General features: G+C 48.6%; 1 long non-coding RNA gene across 1 annotated transcript in view; it reads left to right on the forward strand.

The window, feature by feature from the left end:
- Positions 1-17,761: 17,761 nt before the first annotated feature.
- The window catches only part of LOC144791505 (uncharacterized), a 164,679-nt gene continuing 157,631 nt past the window's right edge, over positions 17,762-24,809 (forward strand). Inside the window, exons 1-2 of the long non-coding RNA XR_013602405.1 lie at positions 17,762-17,874; positions 18,447-18,511. This is a non-coding gene — a long non-coding RNA (uncharacterized LOC144791505). The remainder of the gene's footprint in view (positions 17,875-18,446; positions 18,512-24,809) is intronic.

Raw genomic sequence — 24,809 nt, forward strand, 5'->3', positions numbered from 1 at the left:
AGGATCCCTGCCTCTAGTAAGGGGACTGCGAGACTATCTTTTATGCAGGGGGGGGGAGCCCCGGGGAGTCCTGGGAGTCCTGGGGAGTCCCAGATTGGGGCGAGATTGGAAAAATATGCCAACCCAACTCTAGCTTTTATTTGAACCCAAACCTTCGCTGATGAATGTAAGATCTTTAACCTCACCTTTTTAAAGAACCTCTGGTCTCCAAACTTAAATAAAAATCCGTCAAGTGGAAGGTTAGCCCCAATTAACATGGCCTTAAACATTTTCCCGTTTGAGGTACCTGCTGGAGTTTTCAGCAACATCCTTGAGTGGGACAGCTGGAATGCCCAAGCATAGTACAGTAGGTCTGGCAGTGGAAGCCCTCCCTTTTCCCTCCTCCTCCGTAATTTTTTCCATGCCAACCTTACTGTTTTATAGCTCCAAATAAAAGAATTAATTTCCTGCTGACATTTATGGAGCTGTTTGGGGTCAAACTCCAGTGGGATGGAGTTGAAAATAAACGTACATTTGGGGAGAATGGACATCTTCACTAGGTTTGTTTTCCCATGCACAGTCAGGGGGAGGAAGGACCAAGCTTTCAATAGTGCCTTAGACTCGCGAAAGACCCGGTCTAGATTGGTCTGAGCCAGGATACCGATGTCATGGGTGATCTTAACTCCCAGATAGCGAATTGAGGGGGTCACTGCAAGATGTGTATTGTCAATGTTCCAAGTCATAAGCTCAATTCTCCCGCATTAATTTCATACCCCGAGACCCGCCCAAGTTCCTCCACCCTCTTTACAACCAAAAGGAAAGCCTGAACCGGGTCAGTGGTGTAGATAAGGATGTCATCGGCGTAGAGTCCAACCTTCTTCGCCCAACCACAAAATTCAAAAGACGGGATGCTGGGCTTGTCTCAAGATTTGGACGAAGGGTTCGATATATATATATTAAATAAGAGGGGGGAGAGCGGACAGCCCTGCCTAGTACCTCTCATGATTTGGAAGGGTTTGGTGCAAGTGCCATTGACCAGAAGACTAGCCCTGGGGCCTCTATATAGAAGGTTAATGGCTCGGCAGAACTTGGCCCGAGTTGGAACTTCCTCATTACCGCGGCCAGATAGGGCCAGTTCACCCTATCGAATGCTTTAGTAGCATTGAGGGTCATAATGGCCAAAGGAAGGGTAAAGATTGAGGCGATGTCAATCGCACCTACCAGGTCGTGGGTGAGGTCTGCTAACTGGTGCCCCCGTATAAATCCCTTCTGATCTTGGTGGATAATTGTGCCGATCTCGCTCCCAAGCTTTGCCGACAAAATAGCGGCGGAGATCTTATAATCATTGTTTAGGAGCGAAATCGGCCGATAGGACACAGTCAGCTGGGTCTTTGCCTGGTTTTAGGATCAGTACGATATTTGCCTCGCCCCACGACTCGGTTGGCACCGCTCTGTTCAATAAGATGTCGTTGAACAGGACGGTCAAAACTGGGATAATAGCAGAGCCCAGAGCACGGTAGAGCTCTCCAGGGAGACCATCTGGCCCGGAAGCCTTCCCCCGCTTCAGTTGTCTAATAGCGTTGCTGACTTCTGCCTCTGTTATTTCCTTGTCCAGGCGGTCGCTCTGTTCCAAGGAAAGTGCAGGAAGACCAGCCTTCTCTAACCACACATCCCTAGCCATTGGGTCTTCCTTAGTCTCCTCTTTATAAATGTTCTGGAAAAACTCCTGAAAGGCCTGTCCTATGTCGATATTTGAGGTCCTGGCTGTTGCTTCCCCCTCTACTCTCACTTCCCTGATGTATTTTTTGGCCTGATCTGATTTAATTTTCCAGGCTAACACCTTGCCTGCGGCCTCTCCGTACTCAAAGTGTGAGAGCTTGCTAGCCTCCCACCTCTTTGCCACCCTTTCTTGGAGTAGATTTTCCAAGACCAGGCGGATTCATTGCTGAAATGCTTTAGGATGCTTGTTTCCTGTCCAGGGAAGACCTGGTTTGGCAGTTCTGGTTTGACCTATTAGTCTGTTCATTTATACTTGTATATTAGGAATGTGCTTGATTTGACCCTCTTGCTTTATTTGTATTTTGTCAATCATTGATTGTCATTCAATCCCCTTTTGGTAGTGGGGGACAGTGGTCTAGGCAGCACTCCGTCTTCATAACGGAAGATTCATTATTAATCCAGCAAGTTTTAGATCCCAAACTGTTCCTAGTGATTGTGCGGTTTTCTTTCTTTTGGATACACCACTACCACTCTCCCTCTCTAGCCTTCAGGGGTGAAGCTAGCTTGCGTTTGAGGTACATGTGTTGCTTTACACCAGGAAATATAAACTCTATACGGGCCCCAAATATCAATTGGTCTGGACGACCTGGGAAGCATGGTACTGAATTCCTCACAGTTGGTATTGCAGAACGCCATGCTGCTCAACCAGGAACGTATCGTGGGGGCACGCCTGCCACCCCACAACAGTGCAATCTCCCGCTTGGCCAGCAGGAAGCCCAGCGCAGCAAGCCTCCGGACCTTCCTGGGAAAGTTGACCACATAACCAAGAAGAGCAATCTCTGGAGTGGGTTGAAGCTGCATAGAGAGAATGTCACCTAATGTGGAGTGCACGCTCAGCCATTACTGGTGGATCTTAGGACAGGTCCAGGTGAGATGTGCAAAGTCAGCAAAGGGAGTCGAACATTTCTGACAATGGTGTGGTCTGGAGTTGTCAATTCTATGAGAATGGGCGGGTGTAAAATACATCCGACGGAGGAATTTGAAATGAAGTAATTTATGTTGACTATTCAAGGAGATGTCACTGATGGCTCTACAACAATGCTCCCACTGGTCGTCTGAAATCAGTCCACCCAGGTCAACCTCCCAAGCCGCCCAGACCCTGGAGTCTATTGGCCTGAGAGCGCCACACTGTCGATAAAGTTTAGAAATTAGGTGTGCCCCATCAGGTGAGTGAGGGGGGAGGCCTTAACTGGGGCTGTAGGAAAGGATGGGAACTTGGCCCTCAGAGCAGAGCGCACCCGGGTCATAATGAACGTGTCCATAAAAGAACGTTCACTAAAGCGAGCATCTTCTGATATTGAGTATGCATGCCCGTCTGGGAACAAGTCTCCGAGAGTGTACATATGGAATTTCTCCAGGGTGCGCTTTACCAATGTTTTCCCGGTGATCGACAGAAGTGAGGAATTGGGTAAAGGTAACGCGGGGGAATATAATAGGTCCAGCCCCAGGAGTCTGCGTAACCTGCACCAGGCCCATCACGTGGTGGAAACCGTCTGAACATCCTGGGGGTCCCGAGGGAAACCTGTGGGGAGCAGTGTGAGAAGTTGCAGCGGGAGTACCAGATCCACCTCTGGCTTTAAATATGGAATGCGCGCATCCGGGTGGAACCAGGAGTAGGTATAACAGCACTGTACCACCAAATAATACAGGAAAAAATCTGGGACCCCACAACTGCCCCTGTCCATTGGCAGGGTCAGAATCTTCCAGCTGACCTGAGGCATCCCGTCTCCCCAGACCAGGCATAAAAATATAGACCGAAGTTGCGAAAAGAAGGCTTTGGTGAGGGGAATGGGAATATTGTTGAAATAATACAGAAATCAGGGCAGGACTACCATTTTATTTGATAGCAACTCTGCCTGCCATGGACAAGGGCAGTCGTAGCCACCTCGTGACCTGCGATTCTAATGAACTAATTGCTCTGCCATAGTTCAAACGGCCCATTGAGGCGGTGTCTAGGTGAATATGGACACCCAAATATCTGACCAAATCATCGCACCATTCCAATGGAAATTCACATCGCCAGGGCTTAGTGCCAGCCGTAAGGGCAAAAATAACCGATTTGTGCCAATTAACATGGAGCCCTGAAAACTCACCAAACCGGACGATTTCCCGAATTAAGGGGGTCAAGTTGACCTGGGGCATTCGAACATAAAGAACAGTGTTGTCTGCATACATAGATAACAACAGGCGACCAGTGCAGGACTGTAACCCGCGTTGTAGGTGATTTTCCTGGAACTGTCTAGCTAAAGGGTCCATGGCCAAAATAAAAAGAAGAGGGGATAAGGGACATCCTTGTCTCGTGCCGCGTGACAGAGGAAAGGGCTCGGAAAAAGTGCCAGTGAGGCGCAGGCGAGCCAAGGGTTTAGTGTATATAGCGCCACCGTTGCAACAAAACACTCCGGCATGCCCATACGGCGCATGACAGAAAGGAAAAAAGGCCTTTCAAGAGAATCAAACGTTTTTTCTGCGTCTAGTAGAATTGCAGCGACGGGGGTAGACGGCTCAATTCTATGTAAAACTGTGAACAATGTCCGAAGATTGAGAGAAGTGAAACGATGTGGAACGAAGCCAGATTGTACCAGGGAGATAATGAATTCCATCAATAATGACAGCCTGATGGCTATGACCTTGGCCAGGATTTTGTAATCCAAATTCAACAGTGATAGCGGCCTGTAAGAACCACAGAGCATGGGATCTTTCCCGGGTTTAGGCAAGAGGATGATCACCGCCTCACGAAACGTTGGAGGGAGGATACCTGCTTCAAGAGCTTCGGCGTAAACCTCCACTAGACGTGGTACCAATATATCCTTATAAGCCTTATAAAAATCCGCCGAAAAGCCGTCAAGACCGGGAGCCGAAGCAGCGCGCAGAGAGTCAATAGCCTCAACCACGCTATCGGGGGTGATGGGAGTCAAAAGGAAGTCCTGCATATAACGTTCCAGGTAAACCAGGACCACCCTCGGATAAATAAGCTTCTTGGTTGCCGATATCTCCGGACAGACGGGAAGTATATAGGGATCTGTAATAGGAGAGGAACAACTCACACACATCTGGGGTGGAGTGTAATGTGGAGCCGTCAAGGCCAGTCATTGAGGTGATATACGCGGGACCTCGGGTGGGGTGCAGAGTGTTAGCTAGGAGTTTACCCGGGCATTCACCCTCTCCATATCGACGCGCCACACTGTGTTTGTTGAGAAAAGATAGTTCCCTATCGGCCGCGTCTCTGAACTCCATGCATAGCTCAAGGTGGCGTGTTTTAAGGGTGTCTGTGGGCTCGTCGAGCAATTCACAATCTACAGCTGCGATATCCCTCTCAAGACGATTCAAAGTAGAGCGCAGATCGTGCAGGACACCTGCATGCTTCGAGATGCAAACCCCACGGATATATGCCTTAAAGCCCTCCCACATCACCGCCCATGTATCGACAGAACCGGTGTTCAATTCGAAGTAATCTTCAATTGCCTGACGGACTTCTTCGTTAAAAACAGGTTCCATCAAGGCGCAGCCAGGGAATCGCCACTGCCTTTCAAAACCACCTGCTCTGGTAATGCGTAGTTGCAGGACCACCGGGGAATGATCAGATAAAGTGCGGGGGAGAGTCATGATTGTCCCGATCCAACACACAATACCAGGGGAAACTAGCCAATAGTCAATCCTCGTCCAAGTATTGTGGAACTCAGAATAGTGAGTGAAAGCAGGATGCTGTGGGTGCAGATGGGATTCCACATCAACTAAAGAGTACTGCACGCAGAGCTCCCGCAGGGCAGAACGGGCATAGGGTTTGGTGTCAGGGGAGGTGGATGTGCTGTCCCTATCATGATCCATCAGGAGGTTAAAGTCTCCGCCCATGATCAGAAGGCCAGTGTCAATTGAAAGGAGGCGAGTCTGTAAAGAATGAAAAAAGGAAGGGGAGTCATTGTTCGAGCCGTACACTCCTACCAAAGTGAGCTTGTGTCCTAGCAGCAGTCCAGTGATGATTAAAAAGCGGCCGTCAGGGTTCTGGTACGTGTTGTAATGTGCAAACTGAATTCTTTTATGAATAAAAATGGAGACCCCGTGTGCATATCTACTATAATAGGAATAAAATCTATGTGGACCCCAGCCCGATGCCATGGAGGTGCCATCTGAGCCAGACAGGTGGGTCTCCTGCATAAAAAGGACATCAATTTTGTGTCGGGCTACATAATTCGGCACCTGCCTACGATTCCTGGTGTTATTCAGGCCACGCACATTCCATGTCAATAGTGAAAGCCCGGAAGGACCGGGCACATTTCCTAGCTGTAACATTTAAGCTGCATAAAAATTATCAAAATGATACTTGCATGCATCACAATCCACCAAATAATCATTAGTTTATGCAAACTGGAAGAAACATCATTAAACAAAAAACAACCCCCCCCCCCCCCCCCCCCCCACCCAGCCCCTAACATAACCATCAGTGCACTTGAAGGATGAATGTCTAAGCAGAAATTGCGGATCTGGGAAAACAAAGTGCAGCATCAAAACAACAACGAGAACCACAGTGGTGTACACCATGGGGCGCGGTAATACCACGCCGGTCGGGCAATACAGCAATCAAATACTAAATACTAAATGTTGCGGAGTGGTGCATGCGAAAACGAATAACTATCAATGGGACATTACGAAAGAGCATTATAACAGAGGAGGAAATCAGCCTGTCCCGGATTGTGAAAAAAGGTCCACTCTGGACTGAAATGCCTGCGTCGGGGGGGGGGGGGTACACGGTCTTGGGGCCTCAGAGCCGGACGCGTGCCCTTGTTTGTAGTCACGGAGGAACTCCTGTGCCTCAGCCGGAGTGTCGAACATCCGTGCTCTGCCATTTATGTCCACCCGGAGCCGGGCAACATAAAGCATACCATACCGCAAGCCCAGGTTCCTAGCCGTTGCTTTGACTCCCTGGAATTTGCGCCGGGCCTCCTGTACCATGATGGTAAAGTCTGGGAAGAACAAGAGTTTGTTACCCTGACACTGGATCTCCCCCAGGTCACGAGCCGCACGCAAAGCAGTGTCGCGATCACGAAAGTTCATAATCCTGACAATGATGGGCCTGGGAGTCTGGCCGGGCCTTGGACGAGGTCCCAGCGATCTGTGAGCTCGTTTAACCACAAAGCCCTGAGTGAAGGAGTCCTTGCCGAACAGATCTGAGAGTAGTTGCGGCCAGTGGCTGTCTTCTCTGGTACGCCAAGGATTTGTATGTTGTTGCGGCGACTCCTGGCCTCCAAATCTTCGTTCTTGATGGCGATGTCTTTGAGGATCATCTCAACTCGTTCCAGCCGCTTTACTGAGGAGGAAGCCCCGTCCTCTATGTCTGAAACCCTGGACTTGACCACATCTAATCTTCGGTCATGCGCCTGGATCTTTGTGTTCATCCCCGCCAACTTTGTGTCGAGATCGCCAAATCGGCCCTCCAGGGTTTTAAATCCTGCTCTCATCTCTGCCAGCATGGCTGCGACCAGGGGTGACGAACCATCCACCTCCGAGGCAACAGGAGCCTCCGATGTCGGATCAGTGGGGGCATCCGCCGCAGCACCCAGTGCCTTGTCGAACTGGAGCTTGGGTTGCCTGGGGTCCTTTTTAACCATGGTCGCTGAAGTAGTGGGAGGGGGATCTAGTGCTAAGCGGGAGCACACCACCACGATGACCTACTGTTGCACACAGTGACCAGGGAAGGCCGCAAGCACACCCAGACTGATAAAAATGCAGCGAACTATTGTGGGCACCGGGTATTCAAGAGGAGCAATCTGGGTGCAACCAGCAGAGAGCAGTGATCTGTGTCAGTTGGCAGCCAGGAGAGTACCAGCAACACCAGGAGGGCGCAGGGCAGTACCAGCAGATCAATGATGAGCATTGGGGTAGAGACACCAACCAAGCGGGTAGTATGCGCCGCCAGGCACAAGATGTCGGCAAGCCTGTCGCAGGTTGCAATGGGCATCAGGCAGACCAGAAGCCGGGAGCCAGGGAAGCAGGTAGGTTGGACCTTGGCGATGTGGGAGAAGCAGGCCGCAGGATCATGTCGGTCCGGGGCCCAAATAGAGCCTTGCCTCACTGGACGCCCCGAGGACTACTAACCCCAAGCAGAGAACAGGACCAGGACGCCGGGGGGTCCCACAGCACAGGCACTGCACCACCGCAGGTGATCAGCAACTCTCGGGTGCCGAGGGGGGAAGCCCGCAGTGCCCCCGACTGCCCCGGTATAGCCCCGAGCACCACCCGCGTCCGCAGCACAGTCCCTGCACAGCCCCACCCCCAGGCTGGCCAGTCTCAAAACACGAGGCCCCGGCGTCGGAGATCGCACTAGGCCCAGAAGGTCCAAAGCACGTCCCAGGCCCAGGACCAGCGACGGGGAGAGCAGCGGTCAGAGAGCAGGCGGCGAACAGGGAGAAGCAGGGAGAGGAGGGCGGGGGGGGCCAAGTTCAGGGCATCGGCGAGCGCGGACCCCACTAGCTCCTGCAGCGACCCAGACTTACGGCGTAGGCCGTGGAGATGTTGCGGGCACCACGGGACCTGTAGCTCCCTCCAGGGAGGTCGGATCAGGACCTGGATCTGGGCGGCTTGTTCAGCATGTCCTCAGGCATATCTGGGTGATGTTCATTCTTGTCATCTCAACCCGACATCGGGCGAAATCGAAGAGAAGCAGGTCCAACCGGCAGAGCTTCAACCAGAAGCGTCCATCTTGGTCGCCTCCGAGACCACGCCCCCCTTCTGATGCTCACTTAAGTCTTGTCTGCCCTGAACCTGGGAGACTGGCTGGTAGCGTTGAACACATTCCACTACATTCCCGTCCTGCCTGCCGACAGGCGATACATGCGTTTTATGGTGTGCCACGAGCACTTATAGTAAGCTGTGCTCCCTTTTGGCCTTACAATTCCCACTCAGGTGTTTACTAAGGTGATGTGATGGTTGCAGCTCATCTGCGGAGAGCAGGGGTGGCAGTCTTCCACAATCTCAATAAACTGTTGAAGGCGAGCTCGTTCCAAGCTGTCGTCTGCCACCTCCAAACTATGGTGGACCTCCTGCATTTGCTAGGGTTCACTATCAACATGCGGTAGTCACACCTAACTCTCTTTCAGATGCTCCCTTTCATCTGAGCTTTTCTGGACAAGGTGACATTTTGGGCCTATCCTCCCGAATGGCAAGTCCAAGATATTCAGTCTATGATACCAATGTTTCAGCTTCTATCCTGGATTTCGGTGAGACTGACTAAGGCTGCTTGGACTCATGCCCTCCTGCATCCTGCTGGTGACACATGGCCACTGGCATATGTGGGCTCTGCAATGGCACCTGAAGCCCCTTTGGGCACAGCATCAGGGAAATCTCTTGGACATGGTCCAGATCTCAGATGGACATGCAGAAGATCTGCAATAGTGTTTAATGAACCGTGATTGGGTCAACGGCCGACCCCTCTCCCTTCCCCAACCAGGTGTGGCAGGTGCTTCACTCCTGGGATGGTGCGGCCATCTGGGAGAGATGGAGATCACTGGTCTCTTGTGTCCGCTGAAATCCGAACTCCACATCAACCTGGCTGGCATTAAAAGCTTTTCTACCCTCCATCAAGGGAAGGCTAATGCAGGTTTTAACGGACAATACCACCAACATATGGTACTGCAACAAGCAGGGCTTGGTGGGGTTGTGGTCATTTTGTCAAGAGGCCCTGCATATCTGGACATGGCTGCAACGTCAGGGCATTTTCCTGATTGTTCAACACCTGGCGGGCTCTCTGAATGTCAGGGCAGACAAACTCAGCTGAAAATGTGTGGTGGATCACAAATGGCGTCTTCATCATGGGGCAAGATCTCTTCCAGCAGTGGGGAGAACCTTGATTAGATTAGCGCATCCTGAACCGTACAGGCTTCAGGGACTGTAAGCCCCATACCACTGTGTGAGCCCTTGGAGGAAGGGCCAAGAGTTTCAATCATGCTAGAAAGTGCCAAAGGTTTCCCGCAAGTGTGGGACGTGTTCTACAGGCTGTTGAGACTGCAAGACCCATATCTGTTTGTGAGCACTGAGATAGGGGGCCAAGAGTTTCAATCGGGCTACAAATCGCTGAAGGTTTCATGCAGGGTGCCCGTGCGAAGACTGGGCCAAAAGCAGGCGCGTCGTAAGCACATCATCGGCCGGAAGAGACTGGGCTGGGCCACCCTTCTTGGTCCAAGGGCATGTGTCACATCAAGGTTTTCTGCTGTTTTCACCTGGGAGTTTAAAACCATGTTAACTACATCTGATGCCTTCCTTCGCAGCAGTGTCGTTCTGCTGGGGTGGGACTACATCCCCTAGCTGCCCTGAGAACGGGGAAGGGCGTTTACTGCACTGAGACTTTTAGCCCAATTGCACTACTGTCATTCTAAGGTTGTGTTGTATGATGCAAGAAGTGCTGTTTCCCCAGTTAACTGACCGGGAGGATTTTGGTTCTGTATTGGCCTTTCTGGAGGACTGCTTGAAAGCTGAGTGCCGAACTACTGCTAGGACTCCTCCTTTATCCTCATTTAGGTCACTTTCCTAGTATTATGGTCAAATGACTGTTATCGGTAAGGCGCCTCTCACAACTGCTGTGATTTGAGTCTTACTGGCTCTCTTTTTTCCTTTGGTATTTGAATATTCTATTTTGTTGGGGTATATTTCTGCCCTATGACATGTTTTTGACTTGTGATTTTTTTATTGTTAGTTTTCTTTGTTAAAGACATGGGGGCATAGTGATTAATGGTGGACAATAAGTGATGTGTGCCCATTGGGACTCCCTTTGGGTGTTCGTGAAACTGCTAATACACTTGTATTTAATTAAATTGTCCATTATGGGTAAACAGAAGGCTGCTGATGTCGTCCCTACCCTTAATAAACCTAATAAGTGTGCAAGGAAAGCAAGGGATTTGAGCACTCGCAAACAAATTTAATGATTCGATTATTGTGGAGGTTGAGACGATCTTGAACCCTTCTGCACCTTCCTTGACCCGGTGCCCGAGAAGAGTGTAAAAGCTGCAATACCTGACATCTTTGGAAAGAAGCCTGATGGGGTACGGACAAGCAAGCAAGAGCAAGCCTTCTGTGAGCCCGGTGTATGTGCAATCTGCAGTGATGGATGGAGAATTACTTGGTGTTCCTCTGGTGCGACCCCACCCCCCTCCCCATATCCCCACTTGAACCTGAAGTGGTTTGCTCCAATAGGTTTACTCTGTTGGCAGCAAATGCTGAAGGTGAATCATCATTACCTGTTTGTAGGGGTGAGGAGGTTGGTATCACTACCCGGTCTCATGATGCTGCATCTAATTTGTATAAACTGTTCTAGCTCTGCGTAATGAAGTAGCTGTCTTAAAAGGAATGGTTGAATATTTAGCATGTAAATTGAATGCTGTCACACAACTAATAATGCAGGCTGTTGAGCCACATGGCAGTAAAGCTAGCTCATGCTCCTCCTCACCCCTTCCCCCACCCATTTCTGGTATTCCTCAGCAGAGTAGACCAGATAGTATTCCAGACACCTGTGGGACATTGCCAGCTCACCCCGCTCATTTTTGCCAAACTACTACTAGGCAACGAGGGATAGGTGGTGGGCAGGACTACAGAAGTGACCGTAATATTTCTGATCCCTACTGTGCAGTGCGTCTTAGCGGAACCACTGCTTCTGGATTGCGTGGCCATTTTTTTTTTTTTTTTTTTGGAGGGGGTTCTGGGTAGCCCAATGACCAGGAGTGCTTGTGGTTTCACTCATTTTCACATTCAGGCTAGTTTTTTTTTTTTAAACAATTTTTATTATTATACAAAACAAACATAGGGCATTCAGAAATCATAGTGTGCATACGTAGAGAGCGGCGAACAGAGGATTCATGTACAGTAACTCATGAGAGGAAGCGTTACACTTATGACAAGCAGGCCCACACCGCGCCCCGCAACATTCCTCCATCCCACTTTATCTTACTCAGAGTCACTCTAGTATCGGCGGTTCACATAAATATCCCCTGTATTCATTCCACGCACCCCAAAGCCTAGCCCATTACCGTGGGCATTTTTGGTTCAGGTATACTCCCCTTTCAGCCAACATTGCAAAGTCGAGGTCAGAACACCAATCCATCTGGCAATGTTTCTTTTAGCATACATTATGCCTAGCGTCATCCAATCCTGTGTGGAGTGAGTGAGATCATTGGATTCCCAGATGTTTAACAAGCAACACCGTGGTTCCGGAACTACTGAGTCCTTCACCACTTGTGACATAGTCCTCATAACCTTAGCCCAATAATCAGCAACCTGGGGGCATTCCCAGATGGTGTGAAAGAACGTCCCTTCCTCCCCGCACCCTCATAGACAGTATTTATGTGTGGCACTCCCAATCGCGTGTAGGGTGACCCTAGTGTAATATAGACGGTGCAGAATTTTTAATTGTACAAGTCTAAGTCTGGATGGTATAGCAACCTCCCGGGGAGAGGAGAGCGCAGTCTGCCAATCTGACTCATCAAACTCCCACCTCCTTAGTCCAGGTGTCCTTCAGTTTCAGAGTTGGGTCCGGTAGGTTATTAATGAGTTTACGATAGACGAATGATGTTGCTTTTTTGGGCATGTGCTCTGTTAGAAGCCTATCTTCTAATGGGGTAGATTTGGGTATTTCGTCACCAGGCTGGATAAGTGACCCCAAGGCGTGATGAATTTGCAGATATCTAAAACTTTCTGTGGGCGCCAGGTCATATTGCTCCATGAGTTGTTCAAATGTTAAGATGGCACCTCGCTTCCAGAGGTCTCCCACCGTGGAAATACTGATCAGATCCCATGCCCCGAAGCCCTTACTGCATAATCGGCCCAATTGACGCGACGACCAAAGTGGCGTCATCTGCGTAAGTGTGTCTTTACACTTAAGGCGGGCCAGGGCCACATACCATAAGTTAACTGTGTGGGCCGTAGGGCCGAGCAAGGCCGCGGCGCCTCTTTTATCATAGAGTGCAGCTAACACACCACCGTCACATAGATCATACCTGTCCGCTTTAAACGCTGGCTCGCTCTGATGAGCGTGCAGCCACTGGTTTATGATCTTCAACTGGGCCGCCCAGTAGTATAGTTGAATATCAGGGAGAGCAATTCCACCATCATACCAGCCCCTAACTAATTAATGTCGGGAAATGCGCGCTGGTTTGTCTCCCCAGAGGAGACCCGAGACCAGTGCGTCAATTGACCTGAAATATCTTGGAGGTACAGGAAATGGTGTATTCTCAAGGATGTAAAGCAGCCGAGGCAAAGTCATCATTTTATATAAAGCCGCTTTCCCCAAAAGGGTCAAGGGCAAGGTATGCCAGTGTTGTACATCAGTACGAAAACGCTCAAGACGGGGCGCCAAATTACGACAGAAAAAGGTCTCTTGATTAGGTGTCACCCAGATATTTAAAGGGCTCTTTGGTGATTACCAACGGACAATCCGCCGGGAGTTGCGGCGGGGGGCCCTTGAGGACGAATAAAACAGACTTGGACCAGTTGATAGTATACCCCGAGACCCGCCCAAAAATTTCACAGATGTTAAGGAGTACTATAATCGAGCGTCTGGGTAAGGTCAAATATAAAAGGATATCATCTGCATATAGCGATATGCAGTCCTCCCATGTCGTGGTCCAACTTAGCCCCTTAATCATGGGGTCCCACCTGATCCAAGCTGCCAGCGGTTCTAGGATCAAAGCAAAAAGCAAGGGTGATAGAGGGCACCCTTGACGTGTGCCGCGACCGAGCGGAAAGTTTCTAGAAATATGGCCATTAGCCACTACCTGTGCCAGCGGTTTAGTATAGAGTAATTTCACCCATGCACAAAATTTGGGTCCGAAGCCAAGATGCCTGAGGACCGCAATTAAATAAGGCCATTCGGGCATCCAGGGATAGTATAACCGCAGGCTCTGGAAGATTTGGTATCTGCGCCATAACCGCATGGACCTGTCGTAAATTAAGAGCAGTGTTTCTATTCGGCATGAACCCAGATTGATGCGGGTGAATTAGCGTTTCCAGATGCGGAGTTAGCCGGTGGGCAATAATTTTTGCTAAGATCTTGGCTTCCGCGTTAAGTAAGGAGATCGGATGGTATGACATACACTCTTCTGGGGTTTTGCCAGGTTTTGGTATTGCAATTATTGAGGCTATCCGTTGATTCTGCGGTAGTTCCCCCTTACTCAGGCTATCTAAGAACATCGCTAAAAGGTGTGGAACTGTTAGATCAGATACGCGCTTATATAATTCAATAGGGATCCCGTTGGGACCCAAAGGCCTACCCGACTGCAGAGACTGAATTGCAGCAAGGACTTCGTCTTTTGTGAAGTCGGATTCTAAAAGCAAGGCCTCGTCCTCTGATATGGACGGCATTTTTATGTCTTTGATGTAGGTTTGTGCCTCTTCCGTTGTCAAGTGCGAGTTGGAGGTATAGACTTGTTCATAATAGTCAGCTAAGGTGTCAACAATGTCCACTGGGGTGGTGACTACTACGCCCGCTGGGGTGTGGAGTTGTGCTATCGTCCTCTGGGCCCTTTCCTTCTTATCCAGCCAGGCCAAAAGTTTCCCTGCCTTATCTCCTACATCATAAATAGTGTGTTGCATGTGTTGGAGCCGCAGTCTGACTTGTTCCCGTTGGTGTTCAGTAAGCTCGCACTGTTTGAGGCGTAGCTGCTGGGCTGTCTCTACAGTGGGTACTGCAGCACGGCCAGTGCAGCTTCAATCTAGGTCACCTCTCGCTGCCCGCCTGTGACCCGTTATCAAGGCTATGGCTTGCCCCCTCAGCACGGTCTTATATGCCTCCCACAGGATACCCGCTGATTGTACTGAGTCTGCATTATCTTGGAAGTAGTGCTTTGTGACTGCAATAAGTTCCTTTCGAAATTTGGGGTTCTGTAAATAGCCAGGGGAAATTGGGAAGATTCATTTCCGAGCTTTAATGTGAGAAGTATAAGTCATGGAGACCGGTGAGTGATCGGAGATGGCCCGTGGTCTTATCGCTGTCTCCGTCAAATGAGGAAGGCTATCAGCGGAGAGAAAAAATAATCAATACGGGAGAGACTATTGTGAACCCCCGAGTAGAAAGTGTACCCACGGTCCCCAGGATGTTTGTATCTCCACCCATCCGTAAAACCCAGTTAACTGGGACCTACCCGTCCCCAGCGTCCTGCATGGTTGGCGGTCCAGCACATCATTCAAAACTGCATTGAAGTCGCCTCCTATAATGAGTTCCCCCTCCGGCAAGTTCAATAGAAATGTGCTATGGGCGGGAAGTGCCACAGAGTGAAGGGCCGGCGGAATGTATACTGACACTATATTAAATCTCTTCCCCTCCCATTGACATGAGATAGCAGCAAATTGTCCCTGTGTGTCCCTCCAAACCTGTTGAACAATTAGGGGGTATCGTTTGCGTACTAATATGCCAACTCCTCTGGAGCCTGTTGAAAACTCTGAATGCGCTACCATTGTGTACCCCCAACGATCCATAGCTTTACATGTCGAGCCCACCAGATGCGTTTCTTGGAGCAGTGCTACGGCTGGTGCCGTGCGACGTATATATTGTAACACCAATCCCCGTTTAATTTTATCCCCCAGCCCATGCACATTCCAGGTAAGTAAGGTCATGGGAGACACCGGGGCCAACAAGGGGACGCTAACATCTGCAGCGTTGCATATCGAATCTGTTTCTTCCATCGAGATTAAGACTTTTTTGTAAACCAATCTCATCAGTACGCACCCTATCAATCATAGCAGTGAAATGCAGCCCAAAACTTTAAACTTAAAACAGAACTCAAGAACCCCTCACACATCCTCGCCACTCTTTTTATGGTCTGTACATGGTCATAGCAAACAAAGCAACCTTCCCTCCACCCCCTAAGAATTCCCCCCTCACTCCCGTCCACCACCCTCCCTGCTCCTCTGCCTGTGGATGTAGAACTACCCACCCCCCAACGTGGCAGAGTGCCTGTGTCCCCCCAACCATGCTAAAGACGCAGAGGGGAAGTGAGCTCCCCCTCCAATGGCAGTCTATAATGTCAACAATAAGTTACAATCAATGCCTTATTAGAACAACGGGAGCTTAACTCAATAACGCCTGTTCACTTCATTATGGCATGCGCTCAAATTGCGATGAAAGATAATTTCTTCAGATTCGAAGATACCATCTATCTTCAAACATCGGGCACGAGCATGGGAAGCATTTTTGCTCCAAGCTTGGCTAACCTTTATGTTCATGGATTTGAACAGGAACACGTGTTGAGCGAAAGTAAACCTTACCAAGAATCAATACGCCTGTGAAGGTGGTACATTGACGATATCCTGGTAATTTGGCGAGGCGATACCATCAGTTTGAATAACTTTCTTGTTTGGCTTAATAGTCGAAACAATTTCCTTACATTTACCATTGAAGTGGATAAGCACAAACTATCCTTCTTAGATCTCTTGATCATTGCCTCCCCTGGTGGTCTCGAGACAGAGCTGTATACCAAACCCATGGCTAGGAACTCTTTATTGAGTTTCAAAAGTCATCACCCGAGAGCTATGAAAGAAAATCTGCCGTATGGCCAATTCCTTCGTGTACGTAGGAATTGCTCCATAAGAGAAAGTTTTCAAAAACACGCAGAGACACTCACTACCCACTTAGTGGAAAGAGATTATCCGACAAAGATGGTACAGCGCGCAGCTAAACGTGCTAGCAATAATAACCGTGATAGCCTTTTGGAACTGAACACTAAAAAAGAGGCAACACCCAGACTAACATTTGTTAATACTTTAATACAGTGTCCAACGAGATAAAGAAAACCGTACGTCGACACTGGAAAATACTGAAAGTTGGAGGTGAGATTTTACCAGAACCCCTGTTCGCTTTTAAAAGGAACTGCAATTTGCGCGATAAACTCGTGCATACCAGACCTCGGAGTCCTGTACCTCAGACCCAAGATACTATATGGGGCTTACCACCGGTACAGGGACATTTTCCATGTGGTACTTGTAAAGTCTGCCCTCTTACGAAGAAATCCAAAACAGTAGATATTGGGACTGACCGCCCATGGATACAAAAGAATTTCACCAATTGCAACAGCGAAAAGGTGGTATATTTGATCGTATGCCCCTGTAAATTGAAATATGTAGGGATGACATCACGTAAAATCAAACTGAGGATAATGGAACATATGAGTACTGTGAGGTGCAAGAAACAAGCGACACGCCTGACCTCACACTACCTAGAAATGAACCACCGACCGGAAGATATGGTTTGGACCATACTAGAACAACCATTCATTCCACAACACACTACTGATATATCTAAATTCCTTTTATTAAGGGAACAAAGGTGGGTTTTTAGACTCAAAAGTGATACTGAGGGACTTAATGACTCTATCCCTTGGTCCACTTTATGATAACATGTAGTTCCTAGGTACCCTATGGACGATTGGGTGGAATCATGCATGTAATCTCCACTGTGATTCTGTTATATTAGATCAAATCTGCTCTTTCTCTATATGTACATAAATTTTATTTCAATGAGACGGTGGTTTACCTATTTCAGCAATAGCTATTTAGAAATAATAGTTGAGGACACTAGCCTTTTGATGGGTAACTCATAACATTGTAGCTTGGTTGTGACTAATCAATGTATAAAGTTATTCCACTTTGTTCTGTGCCAACATTGAATAGCAATATGCTATGGAGAGCTTGGTTGCATTGCTATTGTGCTAAGTTCTGCCGCTTTATTTGGTTTGTGATTTGGTTTTTCACAGGTTCTTGCGCGAATGTCATGTTCCGATATCATCAAGAAATATTAACAGGAACAAATAATAAATAACATCTTTATATCAATTATATCGTTTACTAGGGGAGCGCTACCTTTGGCTCACAATTACTTCGTGTTTACGATGCTTATGCTGCCACTTAAGGATTGGAAACCACATGCCCCATAATTCCCAAGTGTTTGTGTAGTCTCTCGCGTGATCTCGCAAGAGCACGCTCGAACTCTCGAGGTGGCCGAGATTACGCGAGACCACGCGAGATGACGCAAGGAGACTGGAGTAAGCAGCCCGTGGCAACCTTGGCGCTTTATAAACAACTCTGAGACCGCCGGTTGGTACCTCCCCGATGGCTTGGACGACCGTCTGAGGTACCGACGGAAAGGTAAGAGTACTCCCCCGTTTTTGTAGTTGTGGGCTAGATTGTCCCTTTGTATTTCCCTCATGATTAAACCAATGTGTGAGTTGCACTAGTAACTCTCAACACATAAGCACGTACTATTCCTGCTGGGGGCATTTTTTATCCGTTTTACTTACTTTAGAACTAAGTAGAAGGTTTGTTTGTTTGTGCAAATTTGAGGTATAACATTGGACCTTAGTGACACTAAAGCTTACAGTAGTCACTAGGAGACCATGTTTTTGGAATTTTTTTGAGGTCCTTAGAACACCAAATACATCAGGTGCTCTGTAGCTGGGACTACATTCCTCATTTTAGAAGAGGCTACAAGAAGGGTAAACTTTTGTTATGCAGCTATGAATATGACATACTTTGTTTTTATATATTCACAACATATATCACCCCTTGCATTAGGTGGTGATTTTGACATGATGAGATAGTAAGTTCGAGCGGTGAGGGTTCTTGCTAGTGTCGCGCACACTAGGTCTGTGTTTTTAAATGTTGAGAGAGAGCAAATCACCATATAAATTATGGTTTGGTGTATTTTGTTTCTTTCCCAGAGCGGTGCCTCCTTCTTCCTGAGCTGTTGCCAGGTGGGGTGAGGTTTTTCCTCCATACGCTTGAGGTAAGGCTCGAGGATTCTTTAAGCCTATTTTGAAGGACCATTTGATGGCTAATATTAGCCACTTTGATTATTATAAACAATTGATACTGTTCTCCAAAGCTCTATGATGTACCTCTTATATTTCTTATAGATTTATCGGGAGGTTCGAGGAATGGTGATTGTGAGCAATTTGGTTCACATTGTATCCTTTATGTTGTTTACTTCTTTGAGTTTACATCACTTTATATTGCAGTAGCACTTGACATCCATTAGGTCCTGACGAAAGCACTGGGCGTAGTTTTGCCTTGGGGTGCTGAAACATGTTGACCGATGATTACTAGCGGACGGCTATTTATAGAAACTGTCCCATTGCACTGTTTTTAATCTTTGTACGTATCAGACATGAATAAAGTTGGAGTCTGATTACGCTTCAATTTTAGCTTTCACATCACAATCTCTGCACTGCACTTTTCTTTCCCATATACTCGCTAAAACATTTCTGCTCACATCTGTACCTGTAACTTTGAAAAACATCCTTGGGCTCCTCCATCATTAGGGTTGAGTGTTAGCCCTGTTAAAGGAGACCCAGATGATGAAGCATGTCACCTGGAATGGTGAGTGATGGGTATCCGTACAAATTTTGTGTATTTTTGTAGAGCTTTGGTTAGTTCAGATATTTTTTGTTTGTTTGCCTTTAGACCTCGGAATATATATGGTGTACTACTAGTTGATAATGGGGCTGCATATCCCGTGGTGTCTATAAACTTTGGCCTCTGACCCTACTCAAAATATAGTGTGTCTTTTAACAATAAGTTACAGCCTTCATTCTAAGTTAGAACCCCATAGAGCATCATGACATGTCGAAATAATTGGCAAATAAGGCATGTTATAAACCCAGAGTTCTTGAACCATAGTGCATCCGCAAGTTCACATAGTCGATGGCCCCCCCTCTCATCCCCTTCCCATTACTTGCGTACGTCCTCAATGTCAGGCCCTTCAATAGGTCAAGTGTATGCCTTATTCCTGCTCATTCGGCCGCTTGATCCTGCCACGGCCTCCACCGCCGTCATGTCCAGCCCACTACCGTCTCTCCGTTCTGTACTGCCTCGGCGATTGCCGTTCCTGCCTCCGACCTTCGTCCAGCCCTCCATCCAATCCCAGGCTGCATCTAGCGAGTCAAAAAAACCATGGTTTACTGTCCCATTCCACTCTCAATTTTGCCGGAAAAAGCATTGCGTACTTAATGTCCCTGCTGCGTAGTTCCTGCATGACTGCTTGGAAACTTCTTCTCTGTGCCTGGACCCTTGCTGTGAAGTCGGGGAAGAAGGATACCTCGTAGTTGTCAATCTTAAGCGGGGGGCCAGTTCTGGAGTCTTGTAAAATACTATCCCTGTCCCGAAAGTTAAAAACTCTGGCAATCCAGGGTCGCGGCGGAGCTCCAGGCCTGGGCCGTCCGCCTGGCACCCTATGGGCTCGTTCTATAGAGAAATAAGTGGAGAGCGTCTTGGGTTTTAAGTGTTTTGTGATTAACTCCTCTACATAGAGGTCTGCGGCCGGCCCTTCTGTTTTTTCCGGAACACCAAGGATTCTTATATTATTCCGGCGGGCCCTCCCTTCATAGTCATCCAGCTGCTGCGCCATTCTGATCTGCTTTTTCTCCATTTCTGACATTTGACGTTGAAGCTCAGAGGTATTATCCCGTAGTGCTGTCGTCACTATTTTGAGCTCCTTCACTTTCTCATTCATCTGCTTAAAGTCAGCTCTGAGCAAGGAGACCTCCACCGAAACTGAATCCATGGATGTGCCCATTCCCCCTATGGCCGCCAAAACGTCATGAAGCGTCGGTTCCGGATCTGAGGGCGACGACATCTCCGAGCTTCCTTTATCTGTTCTTGGCGAGTCGCCTTTGTCTCCACCTTTGGTCCATGCAAATTTGGACAGTTGTTTCTGAGCATTTCTCCTTGAACCTCGGCCCCCGCCGCCATTTTTCGTGTCGTCTTCGAGAGTACACCGGGGGGTGTGGTTGGAAACAGTAGCCTCAACACTCTCTTATCCGCCGCTGGGTCACGCAGTCTTTATGAGGCCCAGGTCTCCATTCCGCCACATCACCGGGGAAACCTCTGCAGGTCCTGCAGAGCAGTCTTAGTTCTACAGATGCAGCATTATAGGGCCAAACAATGCCCGCCTGTAGTAACTGTTCTTCCAGAGTGCCCTTCACACAGTGCACCACTTTATGCAGGCACCACTGTCCGGGCCTCTGTCCTCCGTCAGGTGCCGCGGGCCTGCACTCCACGCAAGGGTCAATATGATCGGTCAGGTCGCCTCTAGTTAGCGCTGGTGCCAATAGACAGGGCCGGCAATGCCCCGGTTACAAGAGTCATACCGGGGGAAGTGGAGATATACTCATGCCCTCTATGCGCCCACCGAGGTCTTTCACTTTTTACAGGACCTCACAGTCCAATGTGAATCAGGCCCCTCACCTCCAGTATTAATGCATTAGGGAGATTAGTCCGCAAAGGGTACGTGCAGTAGGCCGCTATACTGCGGGAGTGAATGGGTGGGCTTTCATACCTCGCGTAGGGTGCGCTGCTATTTCTTGGTGCTTCCCCGACCTCAGGGAGCATAGGCAGCGAGTCGACCCACTGGCATCTGTCCTGCAGGGTCCTGCAATCGTACCGCTTTCATCCGAGGGGTCGAGATTGCGCCACAGCCCCCCTTGCGCACTGCCGCTGCTCGGTTACTGGCCTCCGGCCACTGGTAGGCCTCCGAGCCGGGGCCTCGATTTTTGCCCCGCCCCCAGGCCAACACCCCCCCTCGTCCGGGGACACAAGGTGGAGAAGGCCAGCCCCCCACACGATGAAGCGCTGGTCGCCGCCTCCGTCGCGCCGCCGTAGTCAGCCGATCAGGGCCGCGGGGGGCACACAACCGGGGGCGCCGCGAGGGGCAGTCTACGGCGCAGTTCTTCTTCAGCACGCCGGCGCTGCCATCTTTCCTCCTTGGCTCCCGAAGCCGCCGGGTGCCTGAATGTCGCCTTGGGGGATAATGGTTCCGCAGAGACCACTCCACAACGTCCACGGAGGTGCCAGCTAGGTACTACGGCACTCTGGCACGAATTGCTCCGGGTCTGCAGGCTGTTTCAGGATTAGTTTGCCATGGATGAGGCAGAGCTCGTTCAAGCAGCAGCCATCGCCTCGGCTGCTAGCCACGCCCCCCCTGGCTAGTTTTAGTGGAGGCTATCCTAGCTTTAAACTGACCAATGTTCCAAAACTATAAAAAGAGTGTTTTGAGAGCAGGGAGACCTTACATAATTAAGTATTACATTGGTTTCGTGGCCACTATAAGTCTAAGCCAATCATAACACAAGACATTTAGATTGTTCTCAGAAGCTCTCTACAGCCTGGGTTGTGTGATTCCATTGAAGTTGTGGTTGGCTCTAGGGAAATTCCAGACGTTCTATTGGTGATAGTGGCACTTGATATTCGTTCCAACAGCACGGGGATTGAGCTCTCCTTTTGCAATAGCAAGGGGTGTGGTGGTTGTCCAAGACAGGGAAGGGTGACTGTGAGGGAGCAGCTTTTGAGTGGCGTTGATCTACTGCGCCCCACATATGCTCTTGGTATTCCTGTGCATGAAATGAAGTTGGTACTGTAACTCAGATACCCCAGGTGAGGTGGATGTTGCTTTAGGGGGAAATGCTTACCTGTTAGGTACTGCAACTAAGCAACCCAGTTGCAGTTTCTCTTCTGGAATCCTGCTGGGATATGCAGCAAGTTGGCAATCTACTCCTTTCATCTCCGCCTTTTCCAGGAGACCTAGGATTTAGAGCCGTTATACAGGCTCAGGCTTTGTCACTTATACAGTGGATGCGCTCCCCTACTTGTTTGTTCGCCCCTTTGGGGGCCTTTTAATATGGGTTAGAATCTCGCTCAATTGGGCCATTGAGCATTTGACCATTGAGTTGCCCGATGTCTTAGGGCCAGTAATGGTTCCATTATCAACATTTAGAACATCTGTAACCGTAGTGTGGCTTATAACAGTGCTCTCCCAACATTAAAGTCTTAGATAATCATTTGGCGTCACTGCCGTACAAACCCATGCTCACTTTTGCGGCAACTTTAATACTACTTATGAGCCATTGGATTTTATTATGCTAGTGACCGAGCCGGAAGACGAGACCCTGATCATTCCCCCCCATAAAATCATTCTCTCCGGTGCCCAGGCAACTAGCTTTCTTTACTATCGCTCACATGTGTGGGAATGTAACAGTAGGTCAGATTCTGAGGTGGGTAGGGCATTTATATTCTGCAGAGGTTCATTGAAGAGCAGAATGATTATATAATGCTGTTTCTCAATCAATGGAATTAGTTTGTGGACTTCCATGTGACAAATTGAGTAGAGAGTGACCATAATCCTCTGCATTTAACGCTTAAAAAGGGACTGTTCGATTCCATTGACCAGACCAGGGTATATGAGAATGCTATTGCTGGGAATTCTAGTAGGGTCCTTAGGTGGTCAAAATTGTGTTTTTGCCCTAAGCGGCTCGCTTCAGTTTGATCTTTTTGCCTCCGTTCTTTCACCATACTGAACTGTATGCAATTCCAATTGCTACTATTCTTGGCAATATGTTTAATTCCTTAAGTTGTCTCTTTGAGGGTGAGGTGGGAACTGGCAATTCTAAAAGAGCTGCTGCTGAGTCAGCTCCTTGGTTTACTAAGGATTGCAGATCGGCTAAAGCTCATTTGATAAAAGCTACAGGACCTTTGAGTTCTTCACTGATTCACGAGGCCAGACACCATTACAAAGAGGTGCAAGAAGCTAGCAAAAGGTGCTTGGATGGCCAAAACTAGCCGGGTTTGTTAGAGGCTTCCAAAAGAAAAGATAACAATGGTCCCTGGCAGCGAGACAAATGATTGAAAATGAATATAGACTCAGTCAGTTCTATATTAGAGAAGACATGCCCAGCCGGGCAGAGGTCCTCAAAATTTATATTTAAATCAAAGTTTGCAAAACAAAATAACACCTTCAACAATTCACATGCGTGGGGCACAAGCCTGTACCCAGCCACAACAATACACAAACAACAACATACATAAAGGGCTTGTAAGGCAAAATCAACAGTCTCTGCAAAATTACAAGTTTAAACAGAGAATTTCCTATAGGTACCATTACACAATTTTTGTAATAAATTATTTCACAAGTATATGGTACACAGTGGGTCGACGTTTCGGACCCCTTGCTAAATGATGGGGTCCATCATCAGGACAAAACAATGGTTGCCTTTTTAATATAAAAGCCTCTTTTGCCAGAGGGGTAAGGGTACTGGAGCTCAAGTAAGCGCGCAGGCGAGGGCTTACTTCGTGAACAATTAATAATCCGCTTCAATCGGTATATCAGTAATATCAGAATATATATTTTCCGAGGGTCCAGGGCAATTGGAATGAGAGCTCACAGGAAGAGCGCGCAGACAAGGAGTTTAGAACGGAACCAATTAGGGAAGCATTATCCGCTTGGTCGGTTCATCAGTGAATCAAGGACGTTAAGTCGAGGGTCCAGAAGGCGGGAGAAGAGTATTATCTTGCATCCGCATGTACCTTGTGCACCGGGTAATACCGGAAGCGCCGCGTCGCGCTGGGGTCCTGGAACCAGGAGGGCCGGGTCAGTCGGCAAAACTCGATTTCCAACCTGAGTTTATTCCAATGTCGCTTGGCAACCCACCTAATCGATGGAATAGAAGGGGTCTCCGGCAAAGAGTACCGAATGGACACGAGAAAGTGGTCCGTCCACCCTAGTGGGGAGATGGATACAATACTGGCCTCGGCCAGATTGGTAAAAAAGGGGTCCAGAGTATGGCCCCCTACATGGGTAGGTTGTGATACCTGTTGGAAGAGCTGAAGAGCCTCTAAATCAGCTAAGATACTGTTCACCGCCGGGGTAGTGTGAATGTCGAAATGAAGGTTCAGGTCGCCCAAGATGGAGAAGTTAGCACAACCCATAACTAATGCACTAACAGCGTCTGGAAAGGTGTCTCTGAACACTACATCACTACCCGGAGGGCGGTAAACCACCATCCCAGAGAACGTAAACTGGGGGCTGATTTGGATCTTAAAAGAGGCACTTTCACAGCCAGCGATGTTGAGGCCATTCCAATTACAGGTAAAACAGGACCTAACTATGAGAGCAATGCCACCTCCTCTAGTTGGCCGGTTCAAAGTGTACATAGAGTACTCAGGGGGGCAGGCTAAGTTGATAATAGCCACATCCGCATCCTGAAGCCAAGTTTCTGTGATGGCAAATATGTCAGGGGACTCATCCTTAATGA

Source organism: Lissotriton helveticus, chromosome 11 (genome assembly GCF_964261635.1).
Source record: "Lissotriton helveticus chromosome 11, aLisHel1.1, whole genome shotgun sequence".
NCBI lineage: Eukaryota > Metazoa > Chordata > Amphibia > Caudata > Salamandridae > Lissotriton > Lissotriton helveticus.